General features: G+C 45.9%; 1 protein-coding gene and 1 long non-coding RNA gene across 3 annotated transcripts in view; one reads left to right on the top strand and one right to left on the bottom strand.

Moving 5' to 3' along the window:
- LOC100997810 (aromatase) overlaps positions 1 to 5,544 on the bottom strand; it is a 91,690-nt gene extending 86,146 nt beyond the window's left edge. Inside the window, exon 1 of the mRNA XM_017960617.2 lies at positions 4,564 to 5,544. The gene's annotated coding sequence lies outside the window, so the exon portion shown is untranslated. The remainder of the gene's footprint in view (positions 1 to 4,563) is intronic.
- Positions 5,545 to 5,640: 96 nt separating this feature from the next.
- On the top strand, positions 5,641 to 25,354 carry LOC116273178. 2 transcript variants are annotated; one of them, XR_004181635.1, is made up of 5 exons: positions 5,641 to 5,762; positions 10,255 to 10,330; positions 18,350 to 18,644; positions 20,741 to 22,964; positions 24,523 to 25,354. It is a non-coding gene; the product is annotated as an uncharacterized LOC116273178 (long non-coding RNA). The 2 variants fall into 2 exon arrangements; XR_004181634.1 differs by having other exon boundaries at positions 24,434 to 25,354.
- The last annotated feature ends 1,750 nt before the right edge of the window (positions 25,355 to 27,104 follow it).

Below are 27,104 nucleotides of genomic sequence, written 5' to 3'. Positions count from 1 at the left end.
AGCTGCTTGCTGCAGCCTCTCATTCCCCTCCAAGAGGGGCTTCTCTTTCAATGACCCAGGGGTCAGTTCTAAGACCCAGGCTCCCATAAGCTACCTCAGCCTCCATGATTTTAACAAGGCTTTCCTGCAGACACCCCCACTGCTCTTCTCCCTCCCGTATCTCCCTCCCTGTTCAATGTCTACCGCAGTTAGGGGTATCTTGTTTCTAGTAAACTCTACCTAGTGTGGGTCCCAAATCTCCTATATTGGCACTAAAATTCTCATTGTAGTCTCTTTGTACAGTCAAACCTGTTCATTGGTGTTTCTGGAGAGATTCACTGTAGGAATGACAAAGAGACAAAAACCAAACCAAAACAAAAAAAACCCTAGGCCTGGTGGGGGCCTAACACAGTAACGTTACAATGTGACTGTAGGGGTATTATAAAGAGAGGGGGCATTAGGAGAGGATTTAGGCTACTCTGAGGAATGGGGAAAGATGCAGGAAGGCTTCACAGAGAAGACATTGGAGCTGGGTGTTGAAGCAGGAGTTAGATGCAGGGAGAGGACCTTCCGAGTGTGGCTCCCTGCCCCTGGATATTGAATTAACCCCAGAGAGCAAAGCAGGAGCTGAAAGGAAGTACTGCAGCAAGAGCCCAGGAAGACATACCAGCTGGAATGCCGCCACTGTTCAGGTGGTCCTTCCTTACTGATCTGGATATGCCACCAGCTGATATTTCAGAGTTATCTGTCCATTGACTATAAACTGAGATTTAGTACCCCAATGTCATTTAAGTTACTCTGTGTCTGGGGTTTGTTTAATTAACTTAGTTTGTACAATAATTTAGTTTTATGGAGCCCATGCTACAAAAAATAAAAGTGTGATAATTGAAACTCATTGAAATAAAGAAATCCAAAAACATTCTACTGATCTTTATGGAAAGAATATTCACATAGGAATCAGGAAGAGCTGGCTTCCAGCTCTACATCAGCTGAGTGCCTCAGCCCTAAACCATCATCCACTTCACTTTCTCATCTGTAGAAATTTTCTAGGGAGGGAGAAAGCAGACTAGATGGTTTCTAAGGACTCTTCCAGCTTGGCCATTTTTAAGATTAAATTCAAGGGATTCCTTTTTTGAACAGCAGTCCAGAACATTCCCTTCCATGCCCATCAATCACGTTTAGCATTTGCTTCTGAGGCTCCAAATTCCCCGGCTTTCTCAGGAACTCTTAGCATTGGTAGTTTGTTAACTTAAAAATAGCTCAACTGCTGCTGATCATCATCCCACGTTAGCTACTGCTGAGGAGAAGCCAGCAGGGCTGAAGGAAGTTAGAGAAAAGAAGCTGCGTCTGGGGCAAAGAATCACCCCTGGGATAATGGGATCACTGCTTTTCCTTAAATGAGCAAAGGAGGCCTGAGGTCATTGCTAATGTGAGTTTGCCCACGTGGCTAGTGGGAAGTTGGGAGAGGAGTGGCTGGGACCAGGCACCCTATCTGCCACCCCCATGCTCCACGAAGGTTTGCTGGAACCGGCAAGGCCTTTTTCTGCCCCAGAGGGCTTCACGAAGAGGTGAGGGGCCTTCCGCCAAGACAGAGGACCTTTCCTTTGGAGGTCCTGTGTACTCCTCTCCATTGTTGATGGGCATCTTCTGTCTGAAGGGCTGCTGGGCTTCTTGCCACCACCAGGGCTTCCATCTGATCCCTGGTTTACATGGCTTTCTGTTGAGCAAAAAAACTCACACTCATCCTGCCTCCAACAAGACAAAGGCGATTCATTCACAGGAGCTGCTGCCCAGCTGACAGATGTTTTGGCCTTCTGGTCCTGAATCCAGACATGCTGCTGACCCCAAAGGTGAAAGGCTCTGTTACCCATTCTCATCCCCCATTGGCCAGTTCCTACCCAGGATCATCCAAGAATTTTGACATTTGTCTTTCCTCCTCTACTTCTGCCTCCACAGCTCTTGTGGCTCTTAGAACTGTTTCCACTGTGGCCTTTGGTCAGGACAGCTAGAGAATGGAAAAGATGGGCCATGTGATCAGGGCTGCTTTGCCACAGCTGCTCAAATTCTGCGTTTGCAGACCTAACTGTGCCTTTGCAAAGAAAAGGCCATGAGGAGTGTTTTCATGCAGTTCCCCCCACACAGAATGAGCACCCTCAGCGAGAAGTTCCTTTACAGGAATTTAATGGCATCTGAAAAAACAAGTGCCACCTTTCTGGCTTATCCTAGCTTCGATGCTCAGCAATCTTCTACTCACTTGTTGACAGCCCAGCAGGGGAGATAAGACCTTTGCTAACACCCTCATTTTTAGAGTGTAGGGGAGCACCCAACCAAATGGTGGTTGAGTCCAGAGGAGGGAATATTGACCTCCCACTGGACACTCATTGAAGGTTCTACAGAGGAGGTGACATTTGAGCTGAGCCAAGAGGAGAGGTAGGATTTCGCTGGGCAGAAATGGGGATGGGAGTACTGTCATTCATGCAGTTACATTTGTTTGAAAGCAAGAGAATGCACAGCCAATCTGAGCAACAGGAAGAGTGAAACGGCAACCGGTAGGCAGGACCAAACCATTGTCAGTATGCTTCTGCAGCGTGTCTATCAGCTCCCCTCAGAGTCCTGAGCCACCAGGGAGTACTGACCCCAGTTTGAGTAAAACTCTTATTTAGATGATTTTCTTCATAGAAATCCATTAAAAGGATTTTGAGGAGGAAGTGACTCCTAAGGAGTCTTTAAAAGAGAAGGCAAATCCATGATCTCAATTTCTTGTCTAGGCTCTGTGGAGTCTTTCAACATTTTTCTACACAGTTTTACTGGGTTCTACGCTTATGACCTAAGCTACAACTAACAAGAGGGCTGCACGTAGCCTATGAGCTTCTCATTGAGAGATAAGACTCTCAATAAATCACTTTGGTGCATTTCAACGGCTTTCATAGGAGAGATCATCTCTGGGGCAGATGGTTGGGTGTGATAGAGGTTTGAGTCACCTGTAGGAGAATTGAGTGAAACTGACCCCTTGTTCCCCAATCAGTTGGCAAGGCCTAGAGTTTCAAAAAGACCACAAAGGGCCTGCTCCTCCCACCATGCCTGCCAGGCCTGGAGCTCCGGAACCCCCTGTGCCAGCAGCCTGAATGCAGCATGTGAGCAGTACCACCAGCAGCTCCTCCTCCAACCCTATACTGGGAACCAGCAGCTCCTGCTGCCTTTGCCTCCTACAGCAAACACGCTTGCCCCCAAATTACACCCCCGTTCTATGCCTTTCTTATTGTATCAAATGCTTGGGGATCCCTATTCATGCAAACTATTTAGTTTAAAAATATATGGTTATGAGGACATTCCTCAAAGAAAATTGTAACCCACAGAGGCATAAAACAGTGGTAGGCCCCAAACTGAATTTGGACACCAATATTATTGGAGGCCAGCAAAGTGTTTTTGGAGAAACAGCAGGAAGGAAAAAGAGGTGAACAGAAGTGAATAGGAGGCTAAGAAAGGGAACTACCTTTCCAGGGAAGACAATGGAACCAGTTCACAGGGTGGTGGGGAAGCTGTCAGAAGGGAAGTCAGATCCAAAGGGGACTGCCACATTGAGCATTAAACAGGTATTTCGCTGGGGCTTGGAATGATCATAGGAAAAGGGCCTTTGAGGCAACCTACTGGGGGCAGACAGAAGCTGGAGAGACCAGCTGAAAGAACAGCTATATGAAGAAATCTCCAGAAGGCAGGTTTCTCATACTGGACTTGGCTATGTTGCCTCCTCTCTCTGATATCCTGAGATTCTTTGTTCTCTGTGGCTGTTCTTGCCCCTCAAAGGCAGACACTCAGCATAAAACTGAGATAGCACAAAGCTTCCTTTCCAAGTTAGATCAACTTAGCCTTTCTGGTCCTGACTTGACAGAGGCAGGCTTCATCTCATTTTGGATGCAGGGGCTACACCTCCAAGACCAAGGCTTCTTCCGCCAAGGCAGGTACATAAAAAGTGAAGTAGAAAATGAATGCTCTTCCCCTCCCAAGGGGTCTTAGGATTGGAGGCCAGAGCCCTGCATACTGACCCCTATTTGGGCTGACCCCCTGCATGCCTTCCTTCCCTTCTTTTTCTGGCCATCCAACACATGCTAGTGCTCTCTCTGGCCTAAGTCTTCTGCTCTTCATCCTTTGATTGACTAGACCTGATTTATCTGTCAGCTTCTATTTTAACAAATATCACTGGTTGCTTTGTCTTTGCAAGGCTAGGTTTATTGCTGGCTAAATTCAGCCCACTGGGAATGATTAGAATCCTGGGAAAACACTGGTTATGCTGGGATTTAAAAACAAAAGTCCAAAGCATGTGGTGCCACCAAAGATAAAACAAAACTTACTTTTGAAATTTGCACAAATATTATAAAAGTTAAGATTTTGGTAATTATTTCCCTGTCAGAGAAAAAAAATTCACAAGATTCCCTCTGTAACCTCCACAAAATGTAGAGCTGCAATTCTAAAATAGCAACAGTGGGGGGAAAAAACCAGGTACAATAAAGTATAGGCTTCTTAACCTACCCCTTTATCACCCAGTTACCCCTTCTTGATCATTTTTGGGAGGTTCTCATCAAGTACCTCACTGTCATGTTCTTGCCATCTAATGCCACCTTCAGTCTTTTTCTTCACCTCTACCTGCCCTCATACTCTTCAAAGTATGTGTCCATTCTCACTCTGCTGACAGGCATGAGCTAGTCAATAATCTGGAACTATTGCAAATTCAACTGAGCAGTCCTGGACATATTCACTTTTGGGGGTTTCTCCATCTGCTATTCTCCTGTGAAGGAGCATTATTCCCCTGAGGGAATTCGCTGACCAAGAGGACTTGCCTAGTTCCAAAGGTGTGTCATTGGCTCCACCTGGGAATCACAGACTCATAGAATCATAGGGCTGAGAGTTGGTTTAACTGCCCTCAGAGGGCACTTGTCAAATCCAAGTCTGAGTTCTCAACTTTTAGCTAATTCAAAACAGCGGCCTATTTTCATCAGGGCAATGGTAGGCAAGATGTTAAAGCAGGCAAAGCGTGATCCTTGGTGTCCTCTTACTAGGGAAGGTGGTCAGGGTCTCCTTGGCCTTTTACCCTTCCCTGGCTTTCCCCCCTCTCCACCGCCCTCACAGATCACAGCCTCAGACTGAAGGTGTCTGCTCTGTAACTAGCACCACCTCCAGGCTCTGCCTGTGGAAAGTCCCCTGCCATCTTTCGAGGTCCAGCTCAAATGCGACCTCCTCTAGCAGGCCTTCTTTGATGTCCAGCCCGTATCTTTCTCTCTTCTGAAGTCCTACAACCCTTGAAATTGCCCTGGGTTGAAATTGTACTCGGCACTTTTTGCCAGTAGACAGTAAGCTCCTCAAGGGCAGGATCCATGTCTGATTCATCTCTGAGTCCCTTGCAGAGCAATGCCCCATAAACCCTCAAGGAGGTTTGCAGGCATGGTTTGGGGAGGAGTAGGCTGTGAGGAGCTCAGCCCGGGAGTCTGCTTCTTCCTGAGGCTGGTAATTTCCCTTCCCTCTTGGTCTCACTCCCAACCCTGAAGGACCTCTCTCTTTCACGGTCCTCAGCCAACTGTCACTGGGGGACAGAATCCTTTGGAAGGCTTCAGCTGTTAACAGTTTAGAATGTTGCTGTTCCCAGGAACCTTTGCACTGAACAGTGGAGATGGGGTGGGCAGGTGTGGAGGGGTGAAAGAGGTGAGGGTGAGCATCTTTACTCCCCAGTGACCTGCACTCTGATGAGAGAATTTAGGCAGGACCGGCTGGGCCAGGAAGGCCTTTTGAGGGTGAGAGAGCTGGTTCTTGACACCCTTCCAATCATAGCCCCTTAGTACTCTGAGCTGCTTTTCCTCTCCTTCTGCCTATAAAAAAAAAGAGAGAGAGAGATGTCCAGGCATGTGCTAGTCCTTAAATAAGTAGTAAGTAGTATTGTCATCACTATAAAGAATGAAAACAACAGAAAATGTGAAAATATACATAGCCCAGCCTAAACACACGAGTGCTTGGAGGATGCCAAGTAGGAGATGTAGGTGGGTTTTTTTTAGGCAGAGCTTCTGAAAGGCAGTGTCCATCGGGGTTTTGAAGCATCTGCCTTCTTGGTGGAAAAAAATGTCTGAGCAAATACAAGGAAGTGAAAACCAGCAGGTATACACAAGAATAGCTAATAACTGAAATGATGGTCCCTCTAAGGGGCGGATAAGAGCTGATGAGATGTCAGGAGGCAGTGAGAGGGCAGAGAGGAGCCAAGCTGAGGGGACACTTGACAACCAATTCACCTTTGGCTGCAATTGCACGTGTCCATGTGTCAGTAAGAGGAAATGTCTTCTAGGAGCCTGAAAATCCCAGGCTGAGGATGATACATGGGACCTCATCCAGAGCAACAAGTATAAAGCAAGAGGCAAGGTGCAGGATGCAGCGGGGTGTTCAAATGCAGAGGGGAGGGCAGTAATAGTGGTGATAATAGTGGTTTCAGCCTTTCCATGCTCACCAATTGCAGCAAAAAAGTTCAGAAAGATAAGACCACAGAGAAAAATGGAGGATCAGGCAGGAGGAAGTCATTAGAAACAACTGTGCTCTCAGGGCAATTTCGTTTAAAATATTGACATTGTATTTAGTATTTTGCTAGTGATTTCAAAAATTAACATTTTTATCGTTTTTCTAGGTTGGGAGGTGTACTGAGGGCTTGACAAATATTGAGTTGAAGTTCTGTCCTGGCCCCACTCCCTGGTGCTAAATTTGCACAAGTGGTGCCCCTTATCTTGGAGCTGTTGTGGAAACCATTGCTTCCACCCCACTCATCTCTTTTTAGCCCCTCGCTAGTCAGTAGATCTTGCCAAATTAAGTCCTCTTTACATAGCTTGTGCTTCCCCCTACAGTGTCACTAAGATAATAAGTGAGTGTTATTATCTCACTTATTATATAATAAGGGAGCCCGCAATGCTTTCCAGAGATAAAGCTCTCTCCCTATTTTTTTCCAACCCAAGCCCACTCCCATGTCAAGTTAACTATGGTTTTCAGTGGATGGTAAGATCATGGGAAATGTTTATTTCCTTTAAGCTTTCTGCATTTTCCAAATATTAATTCCATAGCTAACTTTGTTTTAAAGAAAGAAAAGTAGGTTGCAGATTACTGGAGTTTATTGAAGTTATTCTTAGAAAGTCTTCTGAGAAAATCCTCCAAAGCATGAAATTCCCAGTGACTTGACCCTGTCTCTGTGTCTCTTTCAAGAGAAAATCCTCAGTCTAATATGCAAGGTTTTTAATTTAGTTTTTTAAAAGATGCATGACAAGAAACTCCACAAGGTGAGCTTTAGAAATGCATTTCTAAATAGAACATTTGCCATCCATCCCCCAAGTAACTGTGTCTCTTCCTTTTTTTTTTTTTTTTTTTTTTTTGAGACAGGGTTTCACTCTTGTCACCCAGGCTGGAGTGCAGTGGCGCGATCTCGGCTCACTGCAACCTCTGCCTCCCAGGTTCAAGCGATTCTCCTGCCTCAGCCTCCTGGGCATCTGGGATTACAGGCACCTGCCACCACGCCCAGCTAATTTTTGTATTTTTAGTAGAAACAGGGTTTCACCATATTGGCCAGGCTAGTCTCAAACTCCTGACATCAAGTGATCCGCCCACCTCGGCCTCCCAAAGTGCTGGGATCACAGGCATGATCCATTGTACCCGGCCGTGTCTCTTCCTTTCAATGTAGGATGTCACTCATGAGCATCAATTCTTCACTGCATTAAGGAATGTGTGATTTTGGAAAGTGCCTGAGTATAGAATTGTGAGGGCATGGCCTATGTCTTAGGCCTTGGAGAAACTCAGCTAGCAGAGAAGAATGGAGAAAGTGCTCATAAGGTTATGATTGTCTCAAAACCAAATGCAGATAATATGACCTTGAGCTGTGAAGCACAAGGTGCCACAGAGACAGGGTTGTGGGATGATGGCAGTGACAGACAGAGACACAGAGCTTTGGGCCTAGTGAGACCCTGAGCAGAGAAGCCAGCTGGTACCATGAGATAATAAATTTGCGTGTGTGTTTTTGTTTGTTTTGAGACGGAGTCTTGCTTTGTCGTCCAGGATGAAGTATGATGGTGAGATCTCGGCTCACTGCAAACTCTGCCTCTTGTGTTCAAGCAATTCTCCTGCCTCAGCCTCCCGAGTAGCTGGGACTACAGGCATGCATCACCACACTGGGCTAATTTTTGTATTTTTAGTAGAGATGGGGTTTCACTATGTTGGCCAGGCTGGTCTCGAACTCCTGACCTCAGGTGATCTGCCCACCTTGCCCTCCCAAAGTGCTGGGATTACAAGCATGAGCCACTGCGCCCCACCTTGTATTGCTTTAAATTAATAAGCTTTGGTAATGACATAGCAACAGAAAACTAATACAGTGAGTGAAGAGGGAAGTAAATGTTGAGGACCGAAAGGATGCTACATCTAGGGTTCTAGGAGAAGCTGGGAAGCAAAAAAGCATCGTGGCTGGCTGGAGTCATTCCACCAAAGGTGTTGAAATACAGTCAAGCGAAGAAAACCTGCTCTCCTCCTTAGGAGAGCAGCACTTGAATCCCCCTGGCAGGGATGAAAACCAAAGTCTCCTTTGCGAGAGAAGTGCTCAGGTGACTGGTTCCGGCTATGGCTCCATGACTGCTACCCAAGGAAAGCTTGGTAGGGAGAGTGGAATCAAGACAGAGGTGAGGTGTACACACTCAGGTGCACACAAGCGCTGCCATTTTGTTGTGCATTCCCAGTTCTTTCAGAATATTGGAGAAAAAAAGCACAGTTTATTTTTCCTCCAAAAGAGCCAATATTTGGGTTTTCTTTCTTCTTTTTTACATTTTTGGAAGGGTCACAGCAGTTTAAAAAAAAAAAAACTGGTGAATCATTTTAATGTTTGAATAATTTAAAAGGGTTCAGAGGGACTATTTCTTTAATGTTGGAAATAATTGGAAGTTATATAATTTGCACAGGAAGAACAAATAGCTTTAAAAAAAACCCTTTATCTCCTTTTCTTGCACCATCTCAAGGGCCCTAAATCCCCACTGGAGACATTTTTAATGACAGAGTTATCTTTATGAAATTGCAAAGTTCTAGCAAATTGAATAATAGAATATTAAGTACCTATTCTGTAAGAAAAGCATGGCAGTGTGCCATGATGATGTCTACAACACAGAAGCAAATTACAGACATAGAAAGACAATTAACAATACAGGATAATTGTACCTGGCACGAGGAGTCCAGACAATCAAAAGTGGAATTGCTAAGGAGGAGGGAAATTATCTAGAGTCAAGGCAACCAGACTTAAGCCCTTCTTGGAAGGAAGGATGACTGTCCATCAGTGGTGAGAAATGAGAAGAAGAGAACTCAAAAGGCACGGGTAAAGCTGGGAAGATCAGAAGGGTCTAGACATATTGATGCACCAATAATAAGTAAACCAGATAATAGTAAACCAGAGATAATAAGTAAACCAGGTGGTATTCGCAACAGGAAGTAGGGGAGATGTTTGGAAAAGCAATCAATGGTGGAAGTTTTGATCGCTGAGTCTAGACCTTTCCAATCTGCAATGGAAACCACTGAAGGCTTTTGGAGCCAACAAAAGCAAATGTGCCATGAAGATCCATGGTTAGTAGTGTTTGGTTTTGTTTGGATTGGTGGCAGAGAACCTGGTGAGAGTTTATGGCACTGATGAGGACCCAGCCAGGGCAGTGGCAGTGGAAAGGAGAGGAGAAGGTGGCATTCAAAATACAATATATAGAAAAATCAAAAGGACATGATGCCACTCGAGAAAATCTATTGATGTCACAAAGCTTCAAAGGTTTGGGCTGGGACCTTGCTTCTTTGAGGGGGGATAAGTGGTCTCAGGCAATCTTCTTTCTCTTTGCAGAAGAATATAATTTTGGTGTGCTTACTCTAACATTCTTACAGAATTAGCTCATGACTAATTAAGAGTGTCAGAGATTTAAAAAATTAGTCATGTCTGGCACAGAGCATGGTAATGGTGTGAAAGAGCTGCCTGGAGCAAGTATGAGACAACTTTTAAAGATGCTCTTTGGGTGCAGGTGGGTGCCAAAAGGTGCTGCTCGAGCCCTGAGATTCCATGGGCTTCCATATATCATCATCTTTGGTTCCCAGCTAAGCTGTCAGCTTCTGGGTTTGCCTCAATTTCCTTCTCATAGAAATAGGGCCTCAAAACAGGAGCACCCTGAGAAATGTGTGTGATTAGCCCTAATGCCAGTCTCATCTTCCCCCACCCAACCACTTGACATTGTTCTTGCCTCCTCTCTGCAGCAGTTGTGAAACTGAGCCATCAACTGCTGCCTTGTGCCTGGAGATCAGTAAAATGAAGAACATGGAGACACTAAAGGTAAGAGCTAACATTTATTGAGCATCTACAGTATACCAAGCCCTCTTTTTTCTAGAAACAAACGAACACAAAGTTCTTGGAACAGTGCCTGGCACAGTTGGGCTCCATCAAGTTTCATTTCCTTTCTCCATGCTATTAAATGAGAAAGAGGGCATGAGGAGGTGGGAGGAAAGGAGCCAGAAAGGGAAGGTAGGAGACTGGCAAGAAGAAGCCCTGGCGGCTCTGAGATGCAACATGCAGGTTCCCCCAACCCTCCTGGAGTAGGAGGAGAAGCTGCCCCTCACTGACCACTCAGGAAGGAGAGAAGCCTCCCATGTCAATGCCCCCAGCTCTCGTCTGGGTCACAGCCAGCAATGAGGACAGGTGGGAGAGTAGAAGGGATGACTCTTCTCCCCTGGGCTGCCTCTGATCCCCACCAAGTCTGTCCTCTGTACCCAACTTACCCTCCTGGTCAGAGGAAAATGTCCTGGGAAATAATCCCTGCCTTCCCTTGTTTTTTCTTCCTTTGTTTCATAATTAGTTTCTGCACCATTTTAGCTTTTTTTAAAGAAGGGAAAAAGCACTAGATTGAATTATACTCCAGGGAGATATAGGTCTAAAGAATCTGGGATCTGGCTTCCAAGTGGGCATCTTCCTCTCTCGTGAGCCCCCAGACTCTGCTGTCGGTGGTAAGGTCTCCTTTCCCCACACTCCTTCCCAGTATGGCTCACATGTCACTTAGAAGACTGCTGGGGCTCTAGTGGTATGAAGAGGTACATATTCAGACCCCAAAGTCTTAAAGAGGCTGGTGCAGTAGGTAAACTAGATAAACAGAACCCACACTCAGGAGACCTGGATTCTAGTCTACAGTTTGCCAGCTAATAGCTTGAGAAAAATCACAACACTTCAGAGTCTCGGTCTCCTCGTATACCACACAGGAAACACACTTATCACACAGACCTGCTGGATTGCTGTAAGGGTGGTAAGATAACTCATGCACAGGGTACCCTTGTTGGTGCATGGCATCTACTTGTGCTACCTAAATGGCTGAAGCCCGATGCTTCCCTCCCACCTTTACCTCCTTTCCCAGATCCAATGCTCTGGCATTACATCAATGCAGAAAGAGAAGGTAAGTGCTTTCAAAGAGAAAAGGCAGCAGAGGTGGGCTGGGGGAGTGTTATGGACTGAGTGTGTTCCCCCACAGTTCACATATTGAAATCAAATCCCCAGTGTGATGGTATTAGGTGGTGGGGCCTTTTGAGGTGATTAGGTCATGAATCACCTTGAATCCATGAATTGGATTGGTGCCTCTATAAGAAGAGGTACCAGACGACTTTTTAGCTCTCTTTCCACTATGTGAGAATACAGCAAAAGTTGGCAGAGACCCTCGCCAGAACCTGTCTCTGCTAGCACCCTGATCTCAGATTTCTAGCCTCCAGAACGATGAGAAATAAATGTTTGTTGGTTAAGCTACCCAGTCTATGGTAATTTGTTATAGTGATTTGAACTAAGACAAAGATATGGTTAATCTGCTTTATGAAGGATTATCTCCTTGGCAGATGGCCCCCATCTCCCCCACTCTTTATTTTTAAATATCAGATTCAACCTACTAAAGGTGCTAACTGAACACTCTCTATTGTCTTCACTTCCCTTTTGAGTTCTGGAGCCCTAAACCAGACTGTGTTCTCCAAGTCTATGTTTAGTAGGCAAGAAGACTGTTACAAACAGGTAATCTAGGCATTTGTAGAGTTCACAAAACAAAAGGAGCATTTTTATATACTGTTTTTTAATATACAGTGCTTTGCTATTGGTTCCCCTCAGAGGAGAGAAGTAATGATAGAAGTTTCTAGAAAGGCAAAGCTCCAGAATCAGGCTAGAAATTGCTCTCTGACAATATTTTGTGGTTCTGGGACCCACAAGATGTCTTGGGAAAGAAGCTTTCAAGCTTGGATCCTAAATTTTTACTGCAAATCCCTTTATTCCACTGGCCCATGAGCTCATTGAGGGTGGGCACTATGTCTTCGTGATTTTTGTGTCTCCAGGATATAGCATATGGTGGGCACCCACTACTTCTTTGTTGAATGAGCATTGTTTCACGTGTCTACCCAAATCAGGTAGAAAACTTGGAGCCATAGACTCCTGGGACCTGCCACCACCAGGCCAGGGAATATAGGATTCCCAAATACAGGTTCTATTTTCGGATTCCGTCCTTGAAAGTCCTGGGGATGCACTAACCAAAAAAGATGAATTCCAAGTGTGTTGCTCAACTTCTAGTTCCAACCAAATGGAAGGCATGCATTGCACACTATCTCCCTCATGATTACAACCAAACACTCTTAACAAAATACAAAAAAAAAAATGAACCGAGGTCTCTGAAAAGTCCTCTAAAAGCAGCAAGATTGCAAAAAGAAGGCAAAATTTGCTGAATGACCAATATGGTGAATTTCCTGGAATTTGTTTTCTCCTGGCTTTGACCCAAGGGTGAGCTGAAACATGAGACCTCCCAGCAGTCATGGACAGCAACAATGCCAAGAAATGGCCCATCTTTCTGGATAGATAATCTAGAAAAGGGGCCCCTGCCAGACAGAAAGCGTGGGGAAAATCTTTGTCTTTTTTTCTCTCTCAGCTCAGCCCCACAGTCAGATGCAGCCCCCAAACTGCACCGCCACCACCTTGGCAGCAGCTTGAGCACTAAAATCTCGAGAGAAAACCTGTCCCTCTGGGTAGAGAAATTCAGAAAAGGGGTCCCCGTTAATATCAAGAGTGTCGGGAGAGTCCTCACTTTTTTACTCTTGCACTTTGCTCTAAGGTCTGGCCAAGTTGAATGAAAGTTTGTGGTATCATCAGCGGCTCCAGCTCTGAGAGAAATCTATCCTTCTAGCTAGAGGACCAGGAAAAGGAACTGGTCCTTTTCCTGCAAGAGAGAAATCTTGCAGAGGAAAGAGCGGGAGAAAGGGACTTCATGTAGGAGCCAACACAAGTCCTGAGCTCACCCCCAAGACGTGCACGTGTGGAACACAAACAGCTTAACAAAGGCTTTGAAAAGTGAGCTGACATTGAGACCACTGCCTACAGGAGTAATGAGACAGAACTTGCTGTTGAACTTAACGGGGTTGATTGCCTGCTAAAACAAAACAAAACTCAACATGTTTTATGATTTTAACAGGACCCAGAGTCTCATAATGTACTACATGAAATGTCCAGGATACAATTTAAAACTACCCAATGTGATAAGGACCAGGAAAACATGACCAGTTCTCGAGGGAAAAGATAAGACAATATTGGAATTAGAGAAAAAAAAAACAAAAAAAACTCCAAAGCATCTATTATAATCATCCTATGTGACATAAAGGTGAATGCTCTTACAATGAATGGAAACATAGAAATTCTCAGTCAAGCAATAGAAACTATATAAAAGAAGCACCAAATGGCAATATTAGAACTGAGAATCACAATATCTGAAATTCACTGGATGAGATGAGCCCAATAGCAGAATGCAAATGACAGAGGCAGTATCAGTAGACTAGAAGGTAGATCAACAGAAATGATCCAATCTGAAAGATAGGAAAGTGTTTGGAAAATAATGAATAAAGCTTCAGGGATCTGTGGGACAATACCAGATGGTCTAATGTTCATGTCATTGGAATCCTTAAAGGCAAGGAGAAAGAGATGGTTACAGAAAAAAAGTTTGAAAAAACAATGGCTGAAAACTTCCCAGATTTGACAACTGACATAAATTTAAGATTCAAGCAGCTCCTTAAACCTTTAACAGGATCAACGTAAACAGAACTGAACATCTCACAACTCCTTACCTTCCTACTCGCCAGTGCCCTCCTCCTCACTTATCTGGACTCTGAAAGCATCTGAGCTTTTGACCCTGAGGTAAGGGAAGGGGCACATGAATAGGAGTCAGACCTCTGGTGATTTTAACCCTGGCTCACTGACATGTGTGAGAGCTGGAGAAAACCAGTCCTTCTGCCTGGGCCTCAGTTCCTCACCTGAAAAAAATCTCAGGGTTGAACTAGACAGTCTTCTAAGTCCCTTCAGCTCTAAAATACCACCCTTTATCAACTCCTATGTGAACTTTTTCTGTTCAAAAATGATATTATGTATCAAACCCTAATGCTATGAAACAAAAAACTACTTTTCTTCCAAGAGTCTTTCAATCCTTATAATGGTGCAAGTGACTGAAATGAAGATGGTTACAAAACAGAACCAAAAATGGAGTTTCATAGCAACCGGAATGGAAGTCAGCTTTCCCAGCAGCTTCCGGCGGAGCCCTGCAAGCACCATGGGAAGCCTGGAATGCATTGGAAAGGACAGGAAGCTCTGTAGAAAACTTTTCAATTTCAATAAATGCATTTCCAATTTCATCATGTTTTCCAGATGCTAAGGCACAGAATATAATGCCCCTATTGCCTTGGACTCTGAGTTTGGCATCCAGTCTGTCAGACTGTTAACTCACCCACATGTGTAAACACGTTAACAAGCACCGTTTGCATAGCATTTTACAGTTTACAGAGCAGCTCCCATGCCTTACATCATTTCATCCTCCCAGCCTCTGAGGTTGCAATCATCTGTTTCCTCAGAAGAAACAGTTTGAGAGAAGTGGACGTTTTCCTGCAGACCATCCAGCCCTAGCTTGTCTGGCTTCCAAATTTGTCCTCTTTCCCATCACCAAGAACCAGAGTCCTGGGTAATGCCCGAGCCATGCTGTGAGCACCAGTCATTGGGCCAGGGGCTGATTGTCTCACATTTGCAGAACAGGCTGGAGAAGATTCAGATCTTCTCAGCTCATTTCTCCAGACAGAAGTACAGTGCTGAGAGCTGGCTCCAAAACTCTTCTGTCCCGCTTCCATTCCCTCCTTTGCCCTGAGGCAGATGGCTTGGCTTGGAGAGGCTCTCTGGTGTTAGACACAGCAAGTTTTTCATTCCCACACCCCACATACGATGGCTCTTTTGAAAATATCTTTCCTCCCCTCCCTCCAGCTGCTTGTGAAGGTGCAGGGCTTTAACTCAAGCAGACTTGGGGATGGATGGGACTCCTTCAGGTTTCACCATTGATTGGCCTTGAAGAGCTTTGCGGCTTGGCCCCCACTTGCTCTCCTCTCTGCCAAGGCGTTGCGATTCCCTCCCACTCTTGCACCTTCATGTGGCCCCCACTCTGCCCTGGTGTGCTGGAGGTCATTCTCCCCTCCCTTCATGAGCCATTTTCAGCTCATTTTTTGGCATATTGTCTCTTCATTTTCAAGAAAAAATACAAAGTAGTCTCTGTGAGTGTGATGATTCTGAGTCATTGCATGCTGTCATCATTCCAGAACAAAAAGATGTCAAAAGGTGGGTGGGTTCATTTCATCTGCAAGGGAATAGGCCTTCTCTTCTTTGTTTTATTTTCTTCTTTGTTTTCTTCTCTTCTTTGTTTTACCCTTGATGACTCATTTAACCTGAATCAAAGCTGAGTAGTCTTGGCCTTCAAATAGGAGGCTGGGGTTGGGGGGAGCAGAGTGGAGGCACCACTTAAACTGGGGCCATAGGCCTGAACCTTAGGAGCCATGTTCTTATGGCATGGAGCCTGCAGAAGGGGCTGAGAAAATAGAGAGGTAGCATGTGGAGCCCTTGCTCATGTCTGGACCTCAGTTTTCCCGTCTATAAAAAACTCAAGGCCAGGCACAGTGGCTCACGCCTGTAATCCCAGCACTTTGGGAGGCTGAGGCGGGGTGATCACTTGAGGTCAGGAGTTCAAGACCAGCCTGGCCAACATGGTGAAATCCTGTCTCTACTAAAAATACAAAAATTAGCTAGGCATGGTGGCGGGTACCTATAATCCCAGTTACTCAGGAGACTGAGGCAGGAGAATCACTTGAACCCAGGAGGCAGAGGTTGCAGTGAGCCAACATCATACCACTGCACTCCAGCCTGGGCGACAGAGTGAGACTCTATCTCAAAACAAACAAACGAAAAACCTCAAAAGGATCACACAAGAGCAGGTTGGGAAAGGGCTGTGGTGTGTGGTCTCAGTATAAATATTTCCCTGACTCACTGTGCTTTCCTACCTAGGAATTGGAACCTTGATTCAAGAAAGGAGGTTCAACCCTCACCTGGCTTAGGAACCTGGACAGATGGAAAGAACAGGCTTTGCTGTCAGACAGACTTAGGTTTGGGTACTCCCTCTGCTGCTTCCTGGCTGTGTGACCCTAGAATACCCAACTTCTCTGAGTCTCGGTTTTGAGAGGTTGAATAAATTATTCTAGGGTTACACAGCCAGGAAGGAGCAGCGGGAGTACCAAACCTAAGTCTTCCATGGCCTTGGATTCACGTAGTCTCCCTGATGGGTTTGCAGGCCTCACTCACCAGTGCAGCCTGCGAGGCAGGACTCTGCCGGAGCCTAGAAGTAGTGAAGCAACACCCTGGGATGGCAGCTCTCAATATGGGGACTGGACCACAGCAGGAGGCCTATGAGAATGAAAGTATTGATTTTGAGAAAGAGGGACTTTTTGTCTTTGTCGTGGTGGAAGCCACTGTCTATGAGGGTCTCAGGCAGGCTGGGCTGTTTAGTGATCCACTGACCCCTTAAGGTTCCTACACAGGTGGCCCGGGGGTCCATGAAGAGCTCTGTGCCATTCTGGGAGAGTGATGAAATTCGTCTCTGTAATCCCTCCTTTCAATAAGAGTTTTAGTAGCACCCCCTGGAGAATCAGCTCTTTGGGAGTCTCCCAAGAAAACCATGACCAAGTCATGCTAAACAAATCACACACTGTTCTGCCTTAGAACTCTAACTTGCATCATTGTTTAGCCTGGAATGTCCTCTCTACCCACCAAAATCCTACCCATATCTGAGACCAGCTCCAATTCTAACTCTTCCAGAAAGTCCTTCAAAACCTCTGTAGCCCACAGCGATTTTTCCTTGCTCAAAATACATGGTCATGCCGCCATTTTCTTCCCGGAGTAAGGCTATTGTTTTTGTTTGTTATCCTCTGTCTTTGTTTCTTCATAAATGTTGGTTTCCTCCATTTTCCTCATTTCCTACTTCCAACCCAGTCACCAAACCTGTTGGTTGTAGCTCTTAAAGTAGTCTCAAATTCCTCAACCTCTCTGCACCTCTCTGGGCTGTTTCCTGGTTCAAGCCACCATCCCAGCAACAGCTCCTAATTGACCTCTCTGAATCCAGTCCTGCTTGCTTTCATCTACTCTATATCCTGAGGCCAGAGGACTCTAACATACAAATCTGCTGCTTCAAGTCCTTTATCTCACTGGCCTTGAGATAACACAGAAACTCTCCAACAGGCTTTCAAAGTCCTTCACTTACGGGCCCCTGCCTACCTTTCTGGTGTTTCTCAACATTCCCCACCTTTACCACCACCATCACCCAGGCCTGCCGCAGTCTGGTCAGAAGGTTATGCGTGCTCCTGCACATTCTCTCCACGGGGAATACACTTCCTTCCCACTTGCCACACCCCTCTCGGCGCATGCTTAGCTTACACATACTCAGTCTTCAGGTCTCCACTGTAATGATATCTCACCCACTCGGACTTGCCACGCCATCCCAGTCTACACCCAAAGTAATCACTGCAATCTTCATTCCATTTTGTAATTGCATCACTGCAATCTTCATTCCATCACTGCAATCTTCCCATCACAGCAATCTTCATTCCATTTTGTAGTTGCCTGTTTACTTGCCTCTATCCCTCACTAGACTACAAGCAATTTTAGAGCAAGAACCATATCTGCACAGTTTACTGTTGTATACCCAGTTACATGGTTCTTGCTCTAAACCCAGTGCCAGGCTCAGTGTCTGCTGCTAGTAGAGGCTCAATAAATAATTCTTGAATAAATGGATGAAAAGTAGAATGAACCTATACATCCAGGCCCTCAAGAGCAGTGACCATTCCTCTTGCTTCCCTAGATCTCCCTTCAGTGCCTAATTCAGGGCCCTGCAGATTCTGGGTGCCAAGGAAAGGAAGTGATTGTTTGTTCTTAGCAAAAAAGCCTTGTTATTTTAATAGCATGCTCCTCTATTTCTTCATGTTTCCCTCTCTTCAGATGGAAAGTTTTTGAACTACGTACTGGCAGGAATGTGGCTGACAACACGGTGACCTGGATCTGCCTCCAGGGGTGCTGGCAGAGCAGGGCCCTCATGCAGGGTTAGGAGATGCATGGAATTCAAGGCCTCCGAGTGACAGTTAGCAGAACCCGAATGGGCTGCTCATCGAGGAAACAGCCCTGATGGAGTCCAGGAACTCAAGTTCCAGTTCTGGTTCCTTCGCCATTCAGCTGTGCCATCATAGGCACATCACTTAGCCTCACTGGAGTTCAGTTTCCTCAGTAGCAAAATGTGGTAAGGCAAGGGGAAGAACCAATAATTTATCTTCACTTACAACTCTGAGTTATTATTCTATGAAAAAAGTATGTTGGCTGAGCACGGTGGCTCATGTCTGTAATCCCAGCACTTTGGGAGTCTAAGGAGAATTGCTTGAGCCAGGCGTTTAAGACCAGCCTGGGCAACATAGCGAGACTCTGCCTCTACAAAAAAGAAAAAAGAAAAAATATGTCACCATATTTCTACTAGAGGTGAAGAAAAATTGGGCTGTTTTCAACCTAAAAGTCAGGACAATTAACTTACCTAAAATGAGTGAAGTGTTTTGTAATAATAATCTCATGTATTAGATAAGACTTTAAACTTCTTAGTGAGTTTTTATATTTTTTATGCTTTCAGTAACTGCGGCAGAGGCAACTGTATGGGTTGCCAATATCTGTTCTCCCAGCCACCCCTATCAATTTTATTAGAAATGGCAATATGGCCAGGCATGGTGGCTCACCCCTGTAATCCCAACTCTTTGGAAGGCCAAAGGTGGGTACATTGCCTGAGCCCAGGAGTTGGAGAGCAGCCTGGGCAACATAGGGAGACCCCTGTCTCAAAAAAAAGAAAAAGAGAGAAAGAAGGAAGGAAGGGCAATATGTGCAGTTAAAAACTATATTCCCCAGCCTCTCTTGCAGCTAGATATGACCATGTGACTAAATTGTAGCCAAAAAGTTATAAGCAGAAGTGTCATGTGCAGCATTTAGGAAGCCTCCCTCAAGGAAGAGAATACATGCTTTGCCCTCTTCATCTTCTGCTGGCTGAATGAGAATAAGATGTCTGAAACCCAGGCAGCCATATGGGACTATGGGGTAAGGTGCCAAGAGTGCTGGTGTGGCAAGACAGAGGGAGCATGGGTCCCCAACAAAAGGAGCAACCTTCCCAGTCCTGGGCTATCCTCCTTTTAGGATCCTTTGGCATAATCACTTTTTCTTTTCTTTTCTTTTTTTTTTTTTTTTTTGAGACAGAGTCTCGCTCTGTCACCCAGGCTGGATTGCAGTGGCACGATCTCAGCTCGCTGCAAGCTCTGCCTCCTGGGTTCATGACATTCTCCTGCCTCAGCCTCCCGAGTAGCTGGGACTACAGGTGCCTGCCACCACGCCCGGCTAATTTTTTTTTTTTTTTGTATTTTTAGTAGAGACGGGGCTTCACCATGTTAGCCAGGATGGTCTCGATCTCCTGACCACGTGATCCGCCCGCCTCAGCCTCCCAAAGTGCTGGGATTACAGGCATAAGCCACCGCACCTGGCAAGAGAAAAATCACTTCTAACTTGCTAAATAACTATTGTGTTTGTTTTCCTGTCCCAAACCTAATCCTAACTGAGAAAACAATGATCTGCTTTATGCAAGCCCCTGTGCTAGATGCTGCAGGGGATGCAAATGTATATGGGCTTTAGATACACAGAGACTTGGGCAAGAGCATTCACCCCTACACAGAATGCAAGAACATTCTGTGTAGGGGTGAAAGAAGTGCCCAGAAGAGTTTGATATGGCAGAACAATGTGGGCATGAAGAGATGTGGTGAGGGAGTATGATGGAAGGCTCTTGAATGCCAGGCTAATGAGGCTGGAGTTCATCCTGTGACAGAGCAGATAATCTTGTTCCAATGTACAAATGAAGAAGCCCAGACCTCAATAGGTTGAAGGACTTGTCCAAGGTCACCCAGCCAGGGAGTGGCAGAGCCCATCTCAATTCTCCTGACCCTTGGTCCAGTGCTATCCTTCAATTTTGTGCTCTTTGAGAGAATCTGGGGCAGACAGAGTAGGAATAAAGGTGTCACACTTTGACACAGCCAGAGAACAGAACTATATCTCCCCACCCCCATCACACCCCAACAGGTTCAAGAGGGGGTTTTGGGGGTTGCTACAAGTCTAGGATCTGGACCTATCCTTAACTCAGAGCCCACTCCATGGGCCTCCTGTGTAGCTCCCCTCACAAGGCTATCACAGCTGTGGTGCTATCCCACTATGGAATAAGTATCAATGTGTCTAGCACAGTGCTGGGTGCTTTATGTACATAGTCTAATTTACTGCCCTCAGCAGTCTAAAAAAATTAAAAATATATTTATTTTATAGGTGAAGATGCAGAAACTGAATATCTAAGAAATGAAGCCACCTACTCAAAGCCACTCAGTTGATAGCAAAGTGGAGATGCAAAGCCATGTTTGTTCAACTCCAAAGACAAGTTCCATCAACCACATTCTAACATCTTCCTGATCCCTGCCAAAGCATAGAACTGTCCCTACTCAGACTCCAAGAACTTACCTGATTTGATGGGCTGACCAGTGCCAGGGACCTCCTGTCAGGTTCCAGCTGGTCACGTTCTACCTGGAGCCAGGAGCCAGTTTCCCCTCCAGCAATCACATCACTCATGCCCTGCCCATGACCCCACATGGATCAGGGATCTCCTGGACAGGGGGCAGGCCCCCGCCTTCTGTGACCTCAATCTTCCTGGGACTCTTAGTCTTGGTTGGTCATGGGGCAGGGGTGTCAGAGTTTTCCCAATCTAGTTTCTAGAGTTCACAGATTCCAGAGGGCTGTTTCCTGGGATCAAGGACACTTTGTTTTGTGTGTCCTGACTGTGGCTGTCATGGTTAGAATGCATTAATTATGAATCGAGCTGACATTCTTTCAGGAAACAACTGGTCGTTAGAACAGAATCTTCTCTCATTACCAGCATTTGGAAAGTTGAGTTTCATTTTGTCAGTCATTCAATGTGCATCTTTCCAATAATGTGGTATGTCCAGCGTTCCAGCATGAACCACATATTTCCCCAAGCTGACCATACAGCTTTCTTCTGGAACTTTCACAGGAAACACCCTGAGATGTAGCCTGCAGAGCTGAAGGCGACAGATGAACCTCAGCCCCTCTGCATTCATTGCACAACTATGAGGGGACAAGCAGTTTGCCCTCAGTTGCCATCAGCCCACATGATTCCTGTCTGGCACAGCCTCCCTTCCCATTGGCCAAACTCTCACCATTCCTTTTCAGGCTCCGCCTAAGTGTCTCACCCCTACACCCTTTCCCTAAATCAGGCTGAAGTTGGAATGTGTTCACCCAATTTTATTATAACTAAATATATTCAGCTTGACCTAAGCTTTAGCAGATTTTAATAGTTATTAATGGAATATTCATCTATTTCCCTATACATACTGTAATCAACATTCCCATTCTCAAATGCACTAAAGTATCTGAAGATCAGACACTTTAAGTAATTTAAATTTATGACAAAGTTTTCTGAAGATATAAGCAGATCCTGTTAGATACAGATGCACTGTAGCATGATGAAATTCTTACAAACACTTTCATGCACTGTAGCATGATGAAAATATCTGACCAGAGCCTGTCACTGTACCTTGTAGACATTCTTACAAATAGCTCTTATCTAATCCTCATAATCCATCACCCGTCACCCACAGGTGACAGTTAAACCATTGGATCCACATGATTACTGAAGGCTTGCTTCTTCATTGGCTGCAGGAATCTCATGAAAATCATGTCTTCATATATAGCAAAACTTTGGGCTTATGCATCCTTCTAGGAAGAATAAGCAGTTAATGGGCATGACAGGCCTTTGAACCCTATGTAACCCTGCACGTGTGCAAGCTGCTCTTTTAAGTGGACAACAAAAGACAGTGGCAGAAGTCAGGCTGGGCTCCAGACCCAGCTCTACCTTAATAGTCAGGTGATCTCTATCAGGTCATTTGTATTCTCTGAACCTCAGGTTTCTTGTCTGTCCGTGGAAATTATAATAATGCCTGCCCTACTGTGAAGTTCAGATGAGCTCATGGATGTGAACACCTTTTGTGGGTTACAGAGCAACACTTGAATGCCAGCCATCCTTTGTTAACGTACATTAACTCTTAGTTCCTACAACACTAGGAGGTAGATATCATCCCCTCTTTTCACAGATGTGGAGACTCCAATGAGTAGACCCTTGAGGAGCTGACCTTCCAGCTCAGATCTCCCCATCCAATGCTCTTCCCCTCTGTGCCCAGGCACCATCCTTGGCTCCCATCCCTGCTCACAGCTGCATCATGTGCATACTGTGAGCATCACATCATACAGTCTTACCTTAAATCTGGGGTCCAATCAGTTGTCAAGAGCCACACACTGGGAAGAGGGAGATCAAGGAAAACCAGCCAAGCTCCTCCCAATATAAGGATGTTTGCCAAGTTCCAGGGAGCTCCTGCTACCCCCAGGCCTGGGTGAAGTAAGCACTGGATAGAACAGACAGGATACAATGGCATTGCCCTGAGAAGGCTTTTCATCTGGCTGAGGCAAGGACTCAGAGACACAGGTAAGCAACAGTCAAGCACAAAACAGCACATGGGGCTGGGCGCAGTGGCTCACACCTGTAATCCCAGCACTTTGGGAGGCTGAGGCGGGTGAATCCCGAGGTCAAGAGATCGAGACCATCCTGGCTAACACGGTGAAACCCCATCTCTACTAAAAATACAAAAAATTAGCCAGGCGTGGTGGCGGGTGCCCATAGTCCCAGCTGCTTGGGAGACTGAGGCAGTAGAATGGCATGAACCTGGGAGGCAGAGATTGCAGTGAGCCAAGATCGCGCCACTGCACTCCAGCCTGGGCAACAGAGTGAGACTCTGTCTCAAAAAAAAAAAAAAAAAACAGCACATGGTTAGGTGCCAGGTGACTGGGGAGGCCACAGGGACATTCCAGGTGCTCCATGTAAAGACACCGGCAACTTCTTAAGCTCCTGTGGCCCCAAGAGGCCCAAAAGCTGCCTCAATCTGGGAAGATACCAAATCTGCATCATCTCTCCTCTTTCCTTAACCCCACTTCTCAGGTCCTCCTCTCAGCCCTGTTCCTCCTGTCCCCAAAACTTTGCCTTATTATCTTCCCCTCTAACCCAGTGCTGTCCATGGAGATAGAATGTAAGCCATGTAAGTAATCTTAGATTGTGTAACACACAGATTAAAAAGAGAAACAGGTGAAATTAATCTTAATAATATATTTAATTCAACCCAGTATATTCTAATGAAATTATTTCATCATGTAATCAATATTTTTAAAATGATTGAGAATTGTACATTCTTCACATCAAGCCTTCAAAACCTAGTGTGTGTCTTATCCTTAGAGCACATCTCAATTCAGACCAGCCACACTCCAGTGCTCGAGAGCCACCTGCGGCTCGTGGCCTGTACAGTGCAGCTGGAACCCAATGGGTGCGTTCTCTCTTCCCTGTGCCTTCAACCCATTCCTGTCTCCCTACTCCAGCCAGCTTACTCCAGGACCTTGCTGTCTCTTGCCCACATCCAAGCTATAGCCTTTGAACTAGACCTGTTCTTCCCAACCACCCTGCACACTGCTGGCCAAGATCCCCATAGAAGTCATCTGTGACCCACCAGTGCCTCTCCATTGCACATGGAATTCAGGCTCTTCACAATCATCACTGATGGACCCTGTGAGCACCTTTCCCCATCCACTCACCATGCCCCTAGACCCCCCATGACTGCCTACCGTTGGCAGAGGGAGCCCACCACACTTTCCTTCCCAGCCTCTGCTCACTCTTCTCCCTCTGCCACAATCCAATTTCCCTCATGATGCCCTGCCCAGTTGCCACCTTCTCCAGGAGCTCCTTCCCCATCTTTCGATTTGAAATCACTTGTGCCATCCTTAGAGTCCTCAAACCAGTTCATCCACCCCCTTTGGCTCTAATTTCGTCTGCATATCTAGGGGTAGATTATCTCTGAGTTCTTTAAGAAAAGACCTTCTAACTTGATCATATCTCTCTCTGTCTTGTAGGTGATTTTTAAGGTCCCACTTGTGTCCCTCATTGGTCTACAGGCTCCATGAAGTCAGGTATCAAACATTTCCATTGCTATATTCTCCAGGCCTAATCTGGATCCTCCCAGGGCGGCTCTTCAGTGAACGTGTACTGAACTGAACAGACATTCACAGAGCAGATGGACAGCACTAGGGACTCATCCTCTGGCCCCAGAGGCCCATGAAAGAATATCCAGGCAGGCTGGACTACGCTGGGAAGGGGGAGGCCTGGACTCTCATCGACAGGGAGGGGCCCCAAAAGGAAGAGAAACCCATCAACATCCTGTGAACTAAATGGAAAGAAATGCTGTTTAGGAAAAAAAAAACATGATAAATAAAATTCCTGAGAGCAGCTGCTAAGCCAGGGAGCACCACACTCATCCCCTTCTGCAAGAGAATGAAAAGATGGAGCTACAGCTCCCGTCCCACATCTGCATCTGGTGTGGCCTTCCCGCCACGGGCCAGGGGTCAGACCTGGTTCCACAGGCAAAGGGGCTGCTTAGGCTGGGCTTGAAATAGGCTGAGTGGAAACCTGCGCGCCCCTGCCTGCCTCCCTGTACATGGAAAGGAGCTTTCAGTGAGTATGGAGATTTCTGCCTTTGTCAGAGGAAGGCGTCCTCATCACAAGGCAGGGCAGGTGTCTGTGCCCAAGAGCTGAGCAGAGAACAAGCAGCCAGCGGAGGCTTTCGCTTGAACCGTGCAACCCTTACCTGATTGGGAAGCGCAAGTGACAATTAATAGTGAGTCACTTTATGTAAATGCCTCTCTCTTTTTGTATGCTATATTTAGAGAAACAAACTGCTTTGGCATTTAGAGATAAATTTTATGTAAGAGTTTGTTGCTGATGCTGCTGTTACTGTTCATCACCCAGATAATAAAAGCAAACTAGAAATACTCAAATGCCAGTACCACCTCCAAATATATCCTAGGCCCCTTTCAGTCATCACATTCTTAATTTTTAGGAAGAGCCCTTGTCATAATCTGATGCTTGACAAAATGCTCTCTATCCTTGCATCACCCCCACTCCCCGCTTCCCCACTATGACTTTGCAAGTGCATTTGACTGTAACAACCTTAGGGGACACTAACTCACTGGTGGCGCTGAGCCAGCCCCTACTGTGCTGGGTCTCACCAGCCGGATTCAGCACCTCTCAGTTTCTCTCCCACTGTGGAGACTTTTTCAGCTCCATGAGTCCATAACCAGTGATCCCATTAGGAAACAATGCAGTTTCTAGAATTTTATGTCTGTAGGGAATACATCCACTTCTGGCTGAACTGTCCCTAAAATGCTGCTTAACATAGAGCTTCCAAACTTTCAAGCCTCAATAATGGCTCCAAGGAATTCAGTGTTTTCTTCTGCACCAAATGAATGCTGGAGCCAGAGGAAGGGCCCTGGACAGGGCTTAGTTGGTTTGGTTTGAAGAAGGAACTTGACCTTCCTGTTTTCCCTTGCAGTGGCCTCCAGGGCCGCTGTCTCTGGGCCTCTTCCCAAACCCCTACCACCATGTTATCACACCCTGAGAGTCCAGGCCCTTGGGTGGCCCACAATTGCTCGCCATGCCTGGCCTTTCTCCAGCTGTCTCTCTCCTTGCCTGCTGAGAAGCTCCTCCTTATAGGAAGCTGCTCTCAGGTAGGGAGTAGCCACACTCAGGCATAATACTTTCTGAAGAATTTAACTGCAGATGTCCTATAGAAGGAAAAAGTCAATTAAGCTTCCGAAGAAATTAAAGTTAAGTAGTAGAACTTGTGGGATCAATGATAAACGGAGATGGAAATGTTTTATGGCATGAAAACCTTCCAGCACAAAATTTTTGGATTTGGGTGTGTCTCTACTTTTTCTTTTTTCAACCATGTGGTCTTAGGAAATTTATTTAACCACCGTAAAATTCTATGTCTATGCCTATAAAATGGCTATGGAGCCACTGATCTACCCCCACAAGATAACGTGAAAGTGCTTGCAAACTGTAAAGCTCAGCACAGACCTCAATGTCCATGCCCCGCCCCCAGTACCCTGCCTCCTCCTCTGCCAGGGTGTCATCTTCATCTCAGCCCTGACACTCAGAGCCCTGGAGAGAAGAGGGAGGGATGTACACCGGCGCTTTCCCTTCCAGCCTTCCCACACTGCATCCCGTCCCCACCTCCCAACTCACCACAGGGATTTCCAAATGTTGCTTTGTGTGTGTGGATTTTTCCCCCCAAGAACACTCCAAATTTCTGGAATCCACAAGCTGAATTTCACCACAGGGTTTCTGACACCGCCTATGAAAGGACAACGGGACTCTGTGCCAGGGCGGAAGGGAGGAGGGTCTGTGTGGAGCTTTTCTACGTCACGGCTAAAATCAGGGGACCTGGGGATCTTGCTTCTTTTTCCCCCTATCCAAAAACGTGTCCCTTCTGACAATATTCACAGAATCTCTCAGCTCCCCCCACCCAAAGACTGGGCAGTGTGACGACAGGCTTGGTCCAATTTTACAATCAAGCAGCACTTGGAATGGGGCTATTCCCACACATGAAGGCCAGTCAGAAGACTCCCCGCCAGCCCCAAAAAGAGTGGACACACTTATTTATGTAAAGGTAGACATTTCTGGTCATTGCCAAAGATGAATATTTTATAAAGTCGTAACTTCTTGGGAATTATTATAGTTATTTCT

The sequence above is a fragment of the Papio anubis genome, unplaced genomic scaffold (assembly GCF_008728515.1).
Source record: "Papio anubis isolate 15944 unplaced genomic scaffold, Panubis1.0 scaffold44, whole genome shotgun sequence".
Classification (NCBI taxonomy): domain Eukaryota; kingdom Metazoa; phylum Chordata; class Mammalia; order Primates; family Cercopithecidae; genus Papio; species Papio anubis.
Note: the sequence above shows the minus strand (reverse complement) of the source record. Positions and strands in the feature narration are given on the sequence as shown.